The following is an 18,156-nucleotide window of genomic DNA, read 5'->3' as shown; positions in this document are numbered from 1 at the left end:
CGACCTAGTCCTGAGCTCCTCCCCCAAGATATGCTCATGCGCACTCCGTACCGCGCGAGCGCGCGGGCGGGCCCGGGGCGGTGCGCGTGTGCAATAGCGCGCCTTGGCGCAGTCTCGCACGGCGTTCTCGCTCTCGGGTTTTTTCGCCGGCGCGCTGCCCTCGTTGCTCTTTGACCAGAAGAGTCTCCCAGAGATCTGTCACAGTCTGATGGCAAAGTGCTCTTTTATCTTTAGTGGCGGGGCTGGAGCTGCCTTTGGCCGGGTTTCGCAGAGGGGCTCTTTTAGGGGGTTTCCAAGTAGGCTGCAGCCGAGGATTGCCCCCCGCGCGGGGGCGGGAAGACGGGGGCTGCCCCTGAGAATGACACTTCTTACCGGGCTCCATCCCGGGGGTGAGGAGCCCCAAGCCTGCCATTACCAGTTACTTCATTACCGTGAATCACGTAGAACCCACGCATTAGGGCTGGAGAAGGTGAGGCAGCGGTGCCAGGAGTTGGGTCACGCAGGAGAACTGCAGGCCTATATAGACCAGGCCCTGTGCTTAAGTCTTACATGCTCACCTCATCGAATCTTGACAGACATTATGTTCCCTCTTTTACAGGGAAAGAAACCAGAGCGCGGGGCCCCAGATCTGTCGGTCCTCAAAGCCTGTTCTTCTGGCCGCTGTTCATCACACCAGCTACAGTTTTGTCAAGTAAACTTTTTATTCAAGTATAAGTACAGAGAAGTATACATATCATTAGTGTGCAGTTCAACGAATTTACACAAAGTAAACACACCCAAATAACCAATACTCAGATCAAAAAACCAAACAGAGAAGCCCCCAGAAGCTCTGCACATGCTCTTTCTGCCACCCTCATCCCCTCTGAAAGTTATCATTTACCTGATTTCTAACAGCATGGATTACTTTGTCTGTTTCAAACTCTCTAGGGACCCATACAGTGTGTACTGTGTTTTTACCTTCTTTTACTTAACATGTTTGTGAGATTCATATTGTGTGTAGGGATAGTTCTTTCATTTTCATTTGTGTATGGTTTCCATTGTGTGAATATGCCTAAAACTGGATATTTTCCTGTTTGGGGCTATACTGATGCTATGAATATTCTAATACATTTCTTTGGTAAACATGGGAATATACTCCAGGGCAGGTATGTGTTTAGCTTTAGCAGACACTGTCAAACTATAGTACTAACTTACACTCCCACCAGTGGAGCATACATTTGATACAGTCTGTCATAAAAATTTTTTTTTTGTGCAACGTCACTAATTATTAGAGAAATGCAAATCAAAACTACAATGAGATACCACCTCACACCGGTCAGAATGGTCATCATTAAAAAGTCTACAAATAACAAATGCTGGAGAGGGTGTGGAGAAAAGGGAACCCTCCTGCACTGTTGGTGGGAATGTAAGTTGATGCATCCACTGTGGAAAACAGTATGGAGGTTCCTCAGAAAACTAAAAATAGAATTACCATATGATCCAGCGATCCCACTCCTGGGCATATAACCAGACAAAACTATAATTGTAAAAGATACATGTACCCCTATGTCATAGCAGCACTATTCACAATAGCCTAAACAACATAATGTCTATCGACAGATGAATGGATAAAGAAGGTGTGGTACATATATACAATGGAATACTACTCAGCCATAAAAAGAACAAAATAATGCCATTTGCAGCAACATGGATACAACTACAGACTATCATACTAAGTGAAGTCAGAAAGAGAAAGACAAATACCATATGATATCACTTATGAGTGGGATCTAAAATATGGCACAAATGAACCTATCTACAAAAGAGAAACAGACTCACAGACATAGAGAACAGACTTGTGGTTGCCAAGGGGGATGGGGGAAGGGAGGGGGATGGACTGGGAGTTTGGGGTTGGTAGATGCAAACTATTACATTTAGAATGGATAAACGACAAGGTCCTAATGTATAGCACAGAGAACTATATTCAGTATCCTGTGATAAACCATAATGGAAAAGAATATTAAAAAAGAATGCAAAAAAATTTTTTTTCCGCCATTCTCAGCGGTGTGTGGTGGGTTGTCACACTAGACACCGTTTTGTGTGAGTACTTTTAGCCAGGCGATATCCAAACCGTGATCTCTGAATCCTTACAACACTTTCAGGGGTAGGTTTGCGTTTCCTCATTTTACAGATGAGGACACTGAGGCTCAGACAAGAGAAAGTCACTTCCACTAAGTCAAAGAAAGTCAGTGGTTCCTGCTCAGTGTCAGCCCTACACAGGGGGAACCCAGAGATTAATCAGATCTGGTCCCTGTCTTCCTAGTTTAAGGTCCCAGTGTTTTTATTTCCACAAAAAAGGGAAAACAATGGCAACAAGTCCTTCCTTTTTTCTCTGCATTGACAACCCTCAGTTCCATCTTTCATATCTCTGTCCAACACCCAGAAGGCATCCCAGATTTCTACTTGAGTCTTAGAGTCTATGAGTTATTCCCCCAAGCCCAGTCAAATTGTCTCCAAGTTCTCTTTGCTACCTTTGGCAATGATAAATCAATGTATCCCTTTGGAATCTTTATGGAGAATAATCATAAGTAGCCATTTCCTGAACACTGACCATGTACCTGGTTCTTTGCTAAGCATTTTACCTCATTATCTCATTTAATCTTCACAACAATCTTAGGGGGTAGTAAAAGTAACCACTTATACAGAGTCCTTACCTTGTGCCAGAGACTCATGCGTGTCTTATATATATCATGATTTAATCTCAGATTCAAGTGGGATTTGAAATGGGAGCTGTTGTCTTCTTTCTTTTTCAGGTCCTACATGAGAAACCAGGCTCAGAGAGGTGAAGTCACTTGCCCAAGATTACACAGCAAGTAAATGGTAGACCTGGCATTCAAATCCAGAGCCTATCATTTGGATTTGCAGATGATCTTTGACAGGTAAGCCAGTTGTTTTCAAAAAGGAGGACATCAAATCATTTAGGGAGATTTTTCAAGCTAGACCCACCTTTCCTAGCACCCTATCATTATGACTCTCCCCTCCATCTCGCAGTTAAGAACCACACTTCTAGGTCATTTCACAGTGGGCATATTAAAGCCAGGACCAGCCCAGCTGACTAAAATTTAACTCCCCTGGTTTAAGGCCAGGGCTTTCTTCCTCTCGACTATACTGCCTTCTAACAGAAGTCCTGAGAAGCTCTTGTTTTGAGTGAGGGGGTTCATGAATCTGTGTCTTTAGAGCCCTGGGTGAGGCTAAGTGCATACAGGAGCCAGCAGACAGGTCTGTAAAGATAGCTGGGCTGGCAGAGAACCTATTCCTCATCTACAGAGAGTGGTTGAAACTCAACTCCAGCCACAATAGCCATGCCAGAGTGTTGGCCTATTGTTGCCAGATCTGGTGTTTCAACAGAAGTCAAGAATCTAGAGTTTCAAGTGAAGTCCTTTTTATTTTTGGCCGCACTATGCAGCATGTGGGATCTTAGTTCCCGGACCAGGGATTGAACCCGCACACCCTGCAGTGGAAGCGCGAAGTCTTAACCACTGGACCTCCAGGGAAGTCCCTGTCAAGTGAAGTCTTCTAATTTTTAAATGTTGACAACAAATTCAAACACAAAAACACCATGCAAGCCAAATAAAACACATCTGGGGGCTTCGTATAGTAGATAGATGACACCTGGTCTAGGTTTATATCCTGTCCCCAGTATTACTATCAAAGGCCCAGGAAGGAAGAGATTTACTTAGTCCCAGGGTAGAAGTGGAGGGAGGGGTCTGAACTATTCAGAAGGCAGCAAAAATATGGAGTAAAGGTTAGGTAAGTATTAAACTCTGGGAAGGAGCAAATGTAAATGTCTAACAATAAATGATTGGTTAAATAACCTTTAAACCATCCATCCATTATAGGCTATCACAATTTTAAAAAGTGGTATAGAATATTTAATGATATGCCATATGTTCACAAAATATGTAACACCTAAAAAAAATAGACAACAAAGCAATACAGTATAAACCCTTCTCAAAAGTCTTTTTATTTTGAAATTTCAGTTACAGAAACTTCTCAGACTGGTAAATACTCTTTACCCAGATTCCCCAAATGTTAATATTTGAACACATTTGCTTTATCATTCTCTTTTTCTCTATATGTTCATTCTTATATATGTGTGTATGTGTACACATACATATTATACATATAGCTTATGTATATTATACATATGTCTATATAATTTGTTTATTTTAACTGCTACTAGGATTTTTATTTGGATTGCATTAAATCGATAGATCAATTTGGAGAGAACTGGCACCTTAACAATATTGTCTTCCCATTCATAATAGTGGTATGTCTCTCCATTTATTTAGTTCTTCTTTGATTTCCTTCTTTAGTGTTTGTCCCTTTCAGTATACAGACACGGCACATATTTTGCTAGACTTATACCTAATACAATTTTTCAAGCTATTTAAAATAGTGCTTTTTAAAAAAAACAGGTATAATTGATATACCATAAACTGCACATATTCAAAGTATACAATTTGATAAGTTTTGGCATACATGTGCACGCAATACCATCACCAGAGTCAAGATAATGAACATATCTATTACCCTCAAAATTTTCTTCACGTCCCTTTGTACTCTCTCCCTCCTGCCCTCTCCTTGCCTCCATGTCCAAAAACTCTCATTCATTTGCACATTTTAGAATTTTATGTAAATGGAATCATATGGTATGCACTCTTTCACTCAGCATTATTCTCACATCCATGTTATTGTGTGTATCAAGAGTTCATTCCTTTTTATTGCTGAGTGTTCCATTGTATTGATTGACAGTCTTTGGCTATTACAAGTAAAGTTGTTATGAACATTTATATACAAGTTGGACGTGTGCTTTTATTTCTCTTGGGTAAATACCTAGGGATGGAATGGCTAGGTCATATGGTAGGTGTACGTTTAACTTTTTAAGGAGCTGCCAAACTGATTCCCAAAGTGGTTGTACCATTTTACATTCCCATTAGCAGTGTGAGTTCTCATTGCTCCACATCCTCACCAAATACTCCCTGACTTTTGAATCAGTCTTTTCAATTTTAGACATTCTAACAGGTATAGTTTACATCTGAATTTACCTAGTGACTAACAGTGTTGAGCCATTTTTTTTCTTACCATCCATACATCTTTGGTGGAGTGCTTCTTCAAATCATTTGCCCATTTTTTTTTTTTTTTTTTTTGCGGTACGCGGGCCTCTTCTCACTGTTGTGGCCTCTCCCATTGCGGAGCACAGGCTCCGGACGCGCAGGCCCAGCGGCCATGGCTCATGGGCCCAGCCGCTCCGCGGCATGTGGGATCTTCCCAGACCGGGGCACGAACCCGTGTCCCCTGCATCGGCAGGCGGACTCTCAACCACTGCGCCACCAGGGAAGCCCGATGTTCTTGATTTTTAAATCCACTTTATCAAATTTTTAATGGATCATGCTCTCAGTTTGCCTAAAAAACTTTGCCTAATGGAAATTCACAAAGATTTTTCCTCTATGTTTTCTTCTAAAAGTTTTGTAGTTTCATATTTTACATTTAGATCTGTGATTCATTTTGAGTTGTTTTTTGTATATGGTGCAAAGTGTTGATCAAAGTTTATGTTTTTGCATATAGATACCCAGTTGTTCCAGCACCATTTGTTGAAAAAACTCTTCCCAGTGAATTACCTTGAAACTTTGTCAAAATTCAATTGACTATGCATGTGTGGATCTCTCTGTGGACTGTTTTTACTCCTGATCTATTTTTCTATCTTGACACCAATACCACATTGTCTTAAGCTTTATACTATAGCTTTATAAATCTTAAAGTTCAGTAGTGGAAGTCTTCCAACTTTATTCTTATTTTTCAAAGTTATTTTGTTTATTCTACATACATAGCATTTCTATAAGAATTTTGGAATCTGCTCTTCAATTTTTGTAAAAAATTCTTACAGGATTGGATTTGGGAACGTATTGGATCTATGGACTAATTTGGAGAAAACTGACATCTTAGCATTATATTTTCCAATCTATGAGCTCAGTATATTTCTCCACTTATTTAGGTATTTCTCCCAGCACTGTTTTTTAGTTTTTAGTGTACAGATCTTATACATGTTTGGTCAGAATTATCCCTATGTATTTCATATACTTAATGATCTTACAAATGGTATTTAAAATTTTTTTTAATTTTTGGTTCCTAGTATATGGAAATATGATTTACTTTTGCACATTATCCTGTGACCTTGTCAAAATCACTTACTAGTTTTAAGATTATTTATGTAGATTCCTTGGGATCATCTACACATCATGCCATCAATGAATAGAGATTGTTTTCTTTCCTTTTTTTTATAAATTTATTTTTATTTTAGTTTTATTTATTTTTGGCTGTGTTGGGTCTTCGTTGCTGTGCTCAGGCCTTCTCTAGTTGCAGTGAGCGGGGAGCTACTCTTCGTTGTGGTGCGTGGGCTTCTCATTACAGTGGCTTCTCTTGTGGAGCACAGGCTCTAGGTGTATGGGCTTCAGTAGTTGTGGGACATGGGCTTAGTCGCTCCACGGCATGTGGGATCTTCCCGGACCAGGGCTGGAACACCATGTCCCCTGCATTGGCAGGCGGATTCTTTTTTTTTTTTTTTAATCATTACAATCGCTTTATTTTTTATTATATTAAATACAACATTTGCAGTATTAAATGCATTTTTTCCTCCTCAGGCTTGCTTTTGGAAGATAACCCTTCAATTCGTGCCATCACTTTGGGACATGGACATATCCTGGTGGGAACGAAAAATGGAGAGATCCTGGAAATTGATAAGAATGGCCCAATGACACTGCTCATTCAGGTACTGTGTTTGCACACATCCTAAACCACAATTCACACCAGAGCTGGAACCAGGGTGAGGCAACGGGGGGGCGCTTAGGGCGCAAAATTTAAGGAGACACTCACTATCAGGGTCAGGCAAATGCTGTATTAATCATCTATTGCTGTATAACAAATTGTCACAAACTTAGCAGCTTAAAACAAAAACATTCCTCATCTTATGGTTTCTGCAGGTCAGGAGCCTGAACACAGTTTAACTGGGTCCTCTGTTTAAGGTTTTCTAAGGCTGCAATAAGGGCCAGGGCTGTGGTCTCATCTGAGGCTTAACTGTGGATCTGCTCCAAGGTCACTCGAGTTGTTGGCAGAGTTCAGTTCGTTGGGGATGCAGGACTGAGGGCTTCCGTTTCTTGCTGGCTATTGGCCAGAGGCCACCCTCAGCTCTCAGAGGCTGCCTATAGTTCCTCATCACATGGGGTTTCCCAACATGGCTCCTTGCTTCCTCAAAGAGAGCAAGGGAAAGAGGAAAAACAGGTACTACTGTGCCTTTAAGTAACTTTAAATAACATAATCATATCATCATATATGTGTAATCATGAACATCCGTCCCCTTTGCCATATTTTATTGGTTGGTAACAAGCCACAGGCTATACCACACTCAAAGGGAGGTGGTTACACAAGAGTGTGAAAACCAGGAGCATCATGAGGGTCACCTGTCCAGCACAGTCTGCCCTCTGGCCACCAATTATCATGTCTCTACCACATGCAAAATACATCCCCCCTCCCAAGGTCCCCAAGAGCCTTATCCCATCATAGTATCTGTTCAAAGTCCATAATCTCATTGTCTAAATCAGGCCCAGGTGTGGGTGGGGCTTCTTGGGTGTATTTCCTCTTGATCTGTCAAAATCTGGCAGGCGGATTCTTAACTACTGTACCACCAGGGAAGTCCCGAGATTGTTTTATTTCTTCCTTTTCTTTTTTAAAATATATTTTTATTGTGGTAAAAGTCACATAATATAAAACACTATTTTAGCCATATTTAACTGTACAGTTCAGTGGCACCAAGTACATTCACATTGTTGTGCAACTCTCATCACCATCCATCTCCCGAATTTCTCACCTTCCTAAACTGAAGCTTTGTCCCCATTAAACACTAATTCCCCTGGACTTCCCAGGTGGCCCAGTGGTTAAGACTTCGCCTTCCAATGCAGGGGGTGTGGGTTTGATCCCTGGTCAGGGAGCTAAGATCCCACATGCCTCAGGGCTAAAAAACCAGAACATAAAACAGAAGCAATATTGTAACAAATTCAATAAAGACAAAAAAAAAAATGGTCCACATCAAAAAAAAAAAAAAGATAGGAACACTAACTCCCCATTCCCCCTCCCCCTCGAGGGGGGTCCCTGGCATCTACCAATGTACTTTCTGACTCTATGAATTTGACTATTCTAGGTACCTCGTATATGTAAGTGGAATCAAACAGTATTTGTCTGCACCTACTGTATATTGGAATGCATTTTTAAGGTTAATTTAATATATGTCCTTCAAACAGATTGTACCTTCTTTTTTTTCCACTCTGCTATACAGTAGGTTCTCATTAGTTATCTATTTTATACATATTAGTGTATATGTGTCAATCCCAGTCTCCCAGTTTATCCCACCCCCCTCTTTCCCCTCTTGGTGTCCATACATTTGTTCTCTATGTCTGTGTCTCTATTTCTGCTTTGCAAATAGGTTCATCTGTACTATTTTTCTAGACTCCACATATATGCGTTAATATATGATATTTATTTTTCTCTTTCTGACTTACTTCACTCTGTATGACAGTCTCTAGGTCCATCCACGTCTCGGCAAATGGCACAATTTTGTTCCTTTTAATGGCTGAGTAATATTATTTCTTCCTTTTCAATGTGTATATTTATTTATTTTTTCCTGCCTTCTTGCACCAGCCAGGACTCTCAATACAGTATTGAATAAGAATGGTAAAGCAAACATTCTTTTCTTGTTCCCAAAATTACATGGAAAGCATTCTGACTTTCTAACATTAAATATCTGTCTAAATGTCCTTTAGCAGGTTAAGGACGTTTCTATTCCTAGTTTGCTGAAGTTTTTTGTTTGTTTGTTTGTTTTTTACCATGAATGGATGTTCAATTTTGTCAAATGTTTTTTCTGTATCTATTGAGATGACCATGCAGTGTTTATTCTCTAGCCTGTTAATATGATGAATTTCATTGATTGCTTTTTTTTTGTTTTTGTTTTTTTTGCATTACGCGGGCCTCTCACTGTTGTGGCCTCTCCCGTGCAGAGCACAGGCTCCGGACGCACAGGCTCAGCGGCCATAGCTCACGGGCCTAGCCGCTCCGCGGCATGTGGGATCTTCCCGGACCGGGGCACGAACCCGTGTCCCCTGCATCAGCAGGCAGACTCTCAACCACTGCGCCACCAGGGAAGCCCCATTGATTGCTTTTTGAATGTTGAACAATCTTTGTATTTCCAGAATAAACCCTACTTGGCCTTTTTATATGATATCCTTTTAAATTTATTCTTTTTATATATATTGTTGGATTCGATTCACTAATATTTTGTTAGGGATTTTTGTGTCTAAGTTCATGGGGGATATTGATTTGTAATTTTCTTTCTTTGTAATGTCTTTTTCCGGTTTCTGGTATCAAGGTAATGCTGGTCTCATAAAATGAGTTGGAAAACGTTTCTTCCTCTTCTATTTTCTGGAAGAGATTTTTTAGAATTCACGTTATTTCTTCTTTAAATATTTGATAGAATTCTCCAGTAAAACCATGGACCTGGAGATTTATTTTTGGAAGATATTTAACTATAAATTCAATTTCTTTAATATTGATACTTATAGGAGCTCTCAGGTTATCATTTTCATCTTTGATGAGTTTTGGTAGTTAACGTATTTCAAGGAATTGGTCCATTTCATGTCAGTTGTCAAATTTATGAGCATTGAGTTTTTTGCAGTATTATCTAATTATCCTTTTAATGCCTATAGGTTCTGTAGTAACATCTCCTCTTTCATTCTTTTTTTTTTTAACTAGTTTTCATTTAATGGTGGCATACGTGTTATTTATTTATTTATTTTTGGCTGCATTGGGTCTTAGTTGCGGCATGTGGAATCTTCGTTGAGGCATGTGGGATCTTTCGTTGTGGCATGCGGGTTTTCTCCTCTCTAGTTGTGGCGTGCAGGCTCCAGAGTGTATGGGCTCTGTAGTCTGTGGCACATAGGCTCTAGTTGAGGCGCGCGAGCTCAGTAGCTGTGGCCCGCGGGCTTAGTTGCCCTGCGGCTTGTGGGATCTTAGTTCCCTGACCAGGGATTTACCTGCAATCCCCTGCATTGTAAGGCAGATTCTTTACCACTGGACCACCAGGGAAGTCCCTCCTCTTTCATTGTTAATATAGGTAATTTTTGTCCTCTCTCTCTCTCTCTCTCTCTCTCTCTCTGGTCAGTTTAGGTAGAGGTTTATCAATTGTATTAACCTATCAAAGTGCCACTTTTTAGTTTTATTGATTTTTCTCTACTATTTTTCCCTCTTCAATTTCATTGATTTCTGCTCTATTATTTTTTCCTTCAGTGCTTTGGGTTTCATCTACTCTTCTTTTTCTAGGATCTTAATGTAGAGAGTTCAATTTGAGAACTTCTTTTATAATATATGTGTTTACTGCTTTAAATTTACCTCTAAAAACTTCTTTAATTGCACCCACAAATTTTTATATGTTTTCCTTTCCATTCAGTTAAAAATATTTTCTATTTCCTCTTAAGTCTTCCTCTTTGACTCAGGGATTGTTTAGAAGTGTGTGATTAATTTCTAAATATTTGAGAATATCCTAGATATCTTTCTAATATTGATTTCTGTTTCAGTTACACTGTGGTCAGAGGATATACTTTGATGTGTATAATTTGTGTGTATGTGTGATGTGTATACTTTGATGTGTATATAATTTTGCATAATTTGAATTATTTTACATTTGTTAAGGTGTTTTTTTTAATGATCCAGGATATGGTCTATCTTGGTGTGAATATTCTAAGTGCACTTGAAAAGAATGTGTTTTCTGCTATTCTTGGGTGTAATGTTTTGGAATATCAATTAGGTCAAGTTGCGTGACAGTATTGTTCAAATCCTCTCTATTCTTGCTTATCTCCTGTCTACTTGTACTATTGATTGTTGAGACAAAGGTGTTGAAATTTCCAACTATAATTGTGGATTTGTCTAGTTCTTCTTTCAGTTCTATCAGTTTTTTGCTTGATGTTTTGAAGCTCGGTTGTTAGGTGCATGCACATTTAGGATTATTAAATCTTCTTGGTGAATTTATTTTTGTATCATTATATGATGTCTGTGGTAATTTTTCTTGTTCTGAAATCTACTTTGTCTGATATTAATAGGATGACTCTTGCTTTCTTTTGATTAGAGTTAGAGTGGCATATCTTTTTCCATACTTTTACTTGTAGACAGCTTATAGTTTTTTAATTTAAAAATTTTTAATATAGTTTATTGGTTTATATCATAAGTTTCATGTATACAATATAATATTTCAACTTTTGTATACACTACAACATGTTCACCACCAAAAATTTAGTTTCCATCTGTCGCCATACAGTTGACCCCCTTTACCCATTTAGCCCTCCCACCACCCTCTTTCCCCTCGGGTAACCACTACTCTGTTCTCTGTATCAATGTGTTTGTTTTGTTTGATTTGGTTTGTTCATGTATTTTTGTTTTGTTTTTATATTCCACAAGTGAAATCACACAGTATTTGTCTTTCTCCATATGACTTATTTCACTGAGCATAATAACATCAGGGCCCATCCATGTTCTCACAAATGGTAAGATTTCATTTTTTTATGGCTGAGTAGTATTCTATTGTATATATATACCACATCTTCTTTATCCATTAATCCATCAATGTGCAGTTAGGTTTTTTATATATCTTGGCTACTGTACATAATGCTTTGATAAACATGGGGCACATATATCTTTTTGAATTAGTGTTTTCCTTTTCTTCAGATAAATACCCAGAAGTGGAATAGCTGGATCATATGGTAGTTCTATTCTTAATCTCTTGAGGAATCTCCATGCTGTTTTCCATAGGGGCCACCCCGATTTACATTCCCACCAACAGTGTGTGAGGATTCTCTTTTTTCTACATCCTCCCCAACACTTGTTATTTCTTGTCTTTTTGATAATAGCCAATCTAATGGGCATGAGGTGATATCTCATTGTGGTTTTGACTTACATTTTCCTAATAATTAGTGATGTTGAACATATTTTCATGTGCCTGCTGGCCATCTGTATGTCTTCTTTGGGAAAGTGTCTATTCAGCTTCTCTGTCTATTTCTTTTTTAAAAAAGATTTTATTTATTTTTTAAACAACAGGTTCTTATTAGTTATCTATTTTATACATATTAGTGTATATATGTCAATCCCAATCTCCCAATTCATCCCCCCACCCACCCACCCCGCTTTCCCCGCTTGGTTTCCATACGTTTGTTCTCTATATCTGTGTCTCTATTTTTGCCTTGAAAACCAGTTCACCTGTACCATTTTTCTAGATTCCACATATATGCGTTAATATACGATATTTGTTTTTCTCTTTCTGACTTACTTCACTCTATATGACAGTCTCTAGGTCCAACCACGTCTCTACAAATGACCCAATTTCGTTCCTTTTTATGGCTGAGTAATATTCCATTGTATATATGTACCGCATCTTCTTTATCCATTTGTCTGTTGATGGGCATTTAGGTTGCTTCCACGACCTGGCTATTTTAAATAGTGCTGCAATGAACATTGGGATGCATGTGTCTTTTTGAATTATGGTTTTCTCAGGGTATATGCCCAGTAGTGGGATCGCTGGGTTATATGGTAGTTCTATTTTTAGTTTTTTAAGGAACCTACATACTGTTCTCCATAGTGGCTGTATCTATTTACATTCCCACCAACAGTGCAAGAGGGTTCCCTTTTCTCTACACCCTCTCCAGCATTTGTTTGTAAATTTTCTGATGATGCCCATTATAACCAGTGTGAGGTGATACCTCATTGTAGTTTTGATTAGCATTTCTCTAATAATTAGTGATGTTGAGCAGCTTTTCATGTGCCTCTTGGCCATCTGTATGTCTTGTTTGGAGAAATGTCTATTTAGGTCTTCTGCCCATTTTTTGATTGGGTTGTTTGTTTCTTTAATATTCTATTTCTTTTCTTTTTCTTTTTTTTGCAGTACGTGGGCCTCTCACTGTTGTGGCCTCTCCCGTTGCGGAGCACAGGCTCCGGACGTGCAGGCTCAGAGGCCATGGCTTACGGGCCCAGCTGCTCCGTGGCATGCGGGATCTTCCGGGACCGGGGCACGAACCTGTGTCCCCTGCATCGGCAGGTGGACTCTCAACCACTGCGCCACCAGGGAAGCCCTGTTTCTTTAATATTGAGCTTCATGAACTGTTTATATATTTTGGAGATTAATCCTTTGTCCGTTGATTCGTTTGCAAATATTTTCTACCATTCTGAGGGTTGTCTTTTTGTCTTGTTTATAGTTTCCTTTGCCGTGCAAAAGCTTTTAAGTTTCATTAGGTCCCATTTGTTTATTTTTGTTTTTATTTCCATTACTGTAGGAGGTGGGTCAAAAAAGATCTTGCTGTGATTTATGTCTAAGAGTGTTCTTCCTATATTTTCCTCTAAGAGTTTTATAGTGTCCTGTCTTATATGTAGGTCTTTAATCCATTTTGAGTTTATTTTTGTGTATGGTGTTAAGGAGTGTTCTAATTTCATTCTTTTACATGTAGCTGTCCAGTTTTCCCAGCACCACTTATTGAAGAGACTGTCTTTTCTCCATTGTATATCCTTGTTTCCTTTGTCATAGATTAATTGACCATAGGTGTATGGGTTTATCTCTGGGCTTTCTATCCTGTTCCATTGATCTATATTTCTGTTTTTGTGCCACTACCATATTGTCTTGATTCCTGTAGCTTGGTAGTATAGTCTGAAGTCAGGGAGTCTGATTCTTCCAGCTCTGTTTTTTTCCCTCAAGATAGCTTTGGCTATTCGGGGTCTTTTGTGTATCCATACAAATTTTAAGATTTTTTGTTCTAGTTCTGTAAAAAATGCCATTGGTAATTTGATAGGGATTGCATTGAATCTGTAGATTGCTTTGGGTAGTATAGTCATTTTTACAATATTGCTTCTTCCAGTCCAAGAATATGGTATATCTCTCCATCTGTTTGTGTCATCTTTGATTTCTTTCATCAGTGTCTTATAGTTTTCTGAGTACGGGTTTTTACCTCCTAGGTTTATTCCTAGGTATTTTATTCTTTTTGTTGCAATGGTGAATGGGATTGTTTCCTTAATTTCTCTTTCTGATCTTTCGCTGTTAGTGTATAAGAATGCCATGTATTTCTGTGCATTAATTTTGTATCCTGCAACTTTACCAGATTCATTGATTAGCTCTAGCAGTTTTCTGATGGCATCTTTAGGATTATCTATGTGTAGTATCATGTCATCTGCAAACAGTGACAGTTTTACTTCTTATTTTCCAGTTTGTATTCCTTTTATTTCTTTTTCTTCTCTGATTGCCATGGCTAGAACTTCCAAAACTATGTTGAATTATAGTGGTGAGAGTGGACATCCTTGTCTTATTCCTGATCTTAGAGGAAATGCTTTCAGTTATTCACCATTGAGAATGATGTTTGCTGTGGGTTTGTTATATATGGCCTGTATTATGTTGAGGTAGTTCCCTCTATGCCCACTTTCTAGAGAGTTTTTATCATAAATGGGTGTTGAATTTTGTCAAAAGCTTTTTCTGAGTCTATTGAGATGATCATATGGTTTTTATTATTCAGTTTGTTAATATGGTGTCTCACATTGATTGATTTGCGTGTATTGAAGAATCCTTGCACCCCTGGAATAAATCCCACTTGATCATGGTGTAAGAGCCTTTTAATGTGTTGTTGGATTCTGTTTGCTAGTATTTTGTTGAGGATTTTTGAATCTATATGCATCAGTGATATTGGTCTGTAATTTTCTTTTTTTGTAGTATCTGTGTCTGGTTTTGGTATCAGGGTGATGGTGGCCTCGTACAATGAGTTTGGGGGTGTTCCTTCCTATGCAATTTTTTGGATGGGTTTAAGAAGGATGGGTGTTAACTCTTCTCTAAATGTTTGATAGAATTCATCTGTGAAGCCATCTGGTCCTGGATGTTTGTTTGCTGGAAGATTTTAAATCACAGTTTCAATTTCATTACTTGTGATTGGTCTGTTCATATTTTCTATTTCTTCCTGGTTCAGTCTTGGAAGTTACACCTTTCTAAGAATTTGTCCATTTCTTCCAGATTGTCCATTTTATTGGCATAGAGTTGCTTGTAGTAGTCTCTTATGATGCTTTGTATTTCTGTCATGTCCATTGTAACTTCTTCTTTTTCATTTCTAATTTTATTGATTTGAGTCCTCTCCCTATTTTTCTTGATGAGTCTAGCTAAAGATTTATCAATTTTGTTTATCTTCTCGAAGAACCAACTTTTAGTTTTATTGCTCTTTGCTATTGTTTTCTTTGTTTCTATTTCATTTATTTCTGCTCTGATCTTTATGATTTCTTTCCTTCTACTAACTTTGGGTTTTGTTTGTTCTTCTTTCTCTAGTTCCTTTAGGTGTAAGGTTAGATTGTTTAGTTGAGATTTTTCTTGGTTCTTGAGGTAGGATTGTATTGCTATAAACTTCCCTCTTAGAACTGCTTTTGCTGCATCCCCTAAGTTTTGGATCATTGCATTTTCGTTGTCATTTGTCTCTAGGTATTTTTTGACTTCCTCTTTGATTTGTTCTTTCTTGGTTATTTAATAATGTATTGTTTAGCCTCCATGTGTTTGTGTTTTTTACTTTTTTTGCCCTTTAATTTATTTCTAATCTCATAATGTTGTGGTCAGAAAAGATGCTTGTTATGATTTCAGTTGTCTTAAATTTACTGAGGCTTGATTTGTGACCCAAGATGTGATCTATCCTGAAGAATATTCCATGTGCACTTGAGAAGAAAGTGTAATCTGCTGTTTTCAGACGGAATGTCCTATAAATATCAATTAAATCTATCTGGTCTGTTGTGTCATTTAAAGCTTGTGTTTCCTTGTTAATTTTCTGTCTGGATGATCTGTCCATTGGTGTAAGTGAGGTGTTAAAGTCCCCCACTATTATTGTGTTACTGTCGATTTCCTCTTTTATAGCTGTTAGCATTTGCCTTATGTATTGAAGTGCTCCTAGGTTGGGTGCATATATATTTATAATTGTTATATCGTCTTCTTGGGTTGATCCCTTGATCATTATGTAGTGTCCTTCCTTCTCTCTTGTAACGTTCTTTATTTTAAAGTCTATTTTGTCTGATATGAGCATTGCTACTCCAGCTTTGTTTTGATTTCCATTTGCATGGAATATCTTTTTCCATCCCCTCACTTTCAGTCTGTATGTATCCCTAGGTCTGAAGTGGGTCTCTTGTAAACAGCATATAGATGGGTCTTGTTTTTGTATCCATTCAGTGAGCCTGTGTCTTTTTGTTGGAGCATTTACATTTACCATTTTTGTTGGAGCATTTACCATTCACATTTAAGGTAATTATCGATATGTACGTTCCTATTAGCATTTTCTTAACTGTTCTGGGTTTTTTTTTTTGTAGGTCCTTTCCTTCTCTTGTGTTTCCCACTTAGAGAAGTTCCTTTAGCATTTGTTGTAGGGCTGGTTTGGTGGTGCTGAATTCTCTTAGCTTTTGCTTTATCTGTAAAGCTTTTGATTTCTCCATCGAATCTGAATGAGATCCTTGCCGGGTAGAGTAATCTTGGTTGTAGTTTCTTCCCTTTCATCACTTTAAATGTATCGTGTCACTCCCTTCTGGCTTGTAGAGTTTCTGCTGAGAAATCAGCTGTTAACCTTATGGGAGTTCCCTTGTATGTTATTTGTCTTTTTTTTCAGTTGTTGCTTTTAATAATTTTTCTTTGTCTTTAATTTTTGTCAATTTGATTACTATGTGTCTTGGCATGTTTCTCCTTGGGTTTATTCTGCCTGGGTCTCTCTGCACTTCCTGGACTTGGATGGCTATTTCCTTTCCCATATTAGGGAAGTTTTCAACCATAATCTCTTCAAATATGTTCTCGGGTCCTTTCTCTCTCTCTTCTCCTTCTGGGACCCCTATAATGCGAATGTTGGTGCGTTTAATGTTGTCCCAGAGGTCTCTTAGGCTGTCTTCATTTCTTTTCATTCTTTTTTCTTTATTCTGTTCCGTGTCAGTGAATTCCACCATTCTGTTTTCCAGGTCACTTATCCATTCTTCTGCATCAGTTATTCTGCTACTGACTCCTTCTAGTGTGTTTTTCATTTCAGTTATTGTATTGTTCATCTCTGTTTGTTTGTTCTTTAATTATTCTAGGTGTTTGTTCTTCTCAGTCTTTGTTAAACATTTCTTACATCTTCTCAATCTTTGCCTCCTTTCTTTTTCTGAGGCCCTGGATCATCTTCACTATCTTTATTCTGAATTCTTTTTCTGGAAGGTTGCCTATCTCCACTTCATTTAATTGTTTTTGTGGGGTTTTGTCTTGTTCTTTGATCTGGTACATAGTCCTCTGCCTTTTCATTTTGTCTTATCTTTCTGTGAATGTGGTTTTCGTTCCACAGACTGCAGGGTTGTAGTTCTTCTTGCTTCTGCTGTCTGCCCTCTGGTGGATGAGGCTATGTTAGAGGCTTGTGCAGGCTTCCTGATGGGAGGGACTGGTGATGGGTAGAGCTGGGTGTTCCTCTGGTGGACAGATCTCAGTAAAACTTTAATCTGCTTTTCTGCTGATGGGTGGGGCTGAGTTCCCTCCCTGTTGGTTGTTTGGCCTGAGATGACCCAGCACTGGAGGCTGCAGGCTCCTTGGTGGGGCTAATGGTGGATTCCAGGAGGGCTCATGCCAAGAAGTACTTCCCAGAACTTCTGCTGCCTGTGTCCTTGTCCCCACTCTGAGCCACCACCTCTGCAGGAGACCCTCCAACACTAGCAGGTAGGTGTGGTTTGGTCTCTTGTGGGGCACTGCACTTTCCCCTGGGTCCTGATGTGCACACTACTTTGTGTGTGCCCTCCAAGAGTGGAGTCTCTGGTTCGCCCAGTCCTGTCGAAGTCCTGCAATCAAATCCTGCTAGCCTTCAAAGTCTGATTCTCTGGGAATTCCTCCTCCCAATGCCAGACTCCCAGGTTGGGAAGCCTGATGTGGGGCTCAGAACCTTCACTCCAGTGGGTGGACTTCTGTGGTATAATTGTTCTCCAGTTTGTAAATCACCCACCCAGCGGTTATGGGATTTGATTTTATTGTGATTGCGCCCCTCCTACCGTCTCATTGCAGCTTCTCCTTTGCCTTTGGATGTG

At 39.0% G+C, this 18,156-nt stretch overlaps 1 protein-coding gene across 1 annotated transcript in view; it reads left to right on the top strand.

Annotated features, from left to right (window-relative positions):
• The first annotated feature begins 127 nt into the window (after positions 1-127).
• The window catches only part of FCGBP (Fc gamma binding protein), an 83,229-nt gene continuing 65,200 nt past the window's right edge, over positions 128-18,156 (top strand). The window contains exons 1-4 of the mRNA XM_033430957.2: positions 128-469; positions 599-691; positions 2,793-2,918; positions 6,681-6,808. The gene's annotated coding sequence lies outside the window, so the exon portion shown is untranslated. The remainder of the gene's footprint in view (positions 470-598; positions 692-2,792; positions 2,919-6,680; positions 6,809-18,156) is intronic.

Source organism: Orcinus orca, chromosome 20, assembly GCF_937001465.1.
Source record: "Orcinus orca chromosome 20, mOrcOrc1.1, whole genome shotgun sequence".
Taxonomy (NCBI): Eukaryota; Metazoa; Chordata; class Mammalia; order Artiodactyla; family Delphinidae; genus Orcinus; species Orcinus orca.
This window is presented reverse-complemented; position numbering and strand designations above follow the sequence as displayed.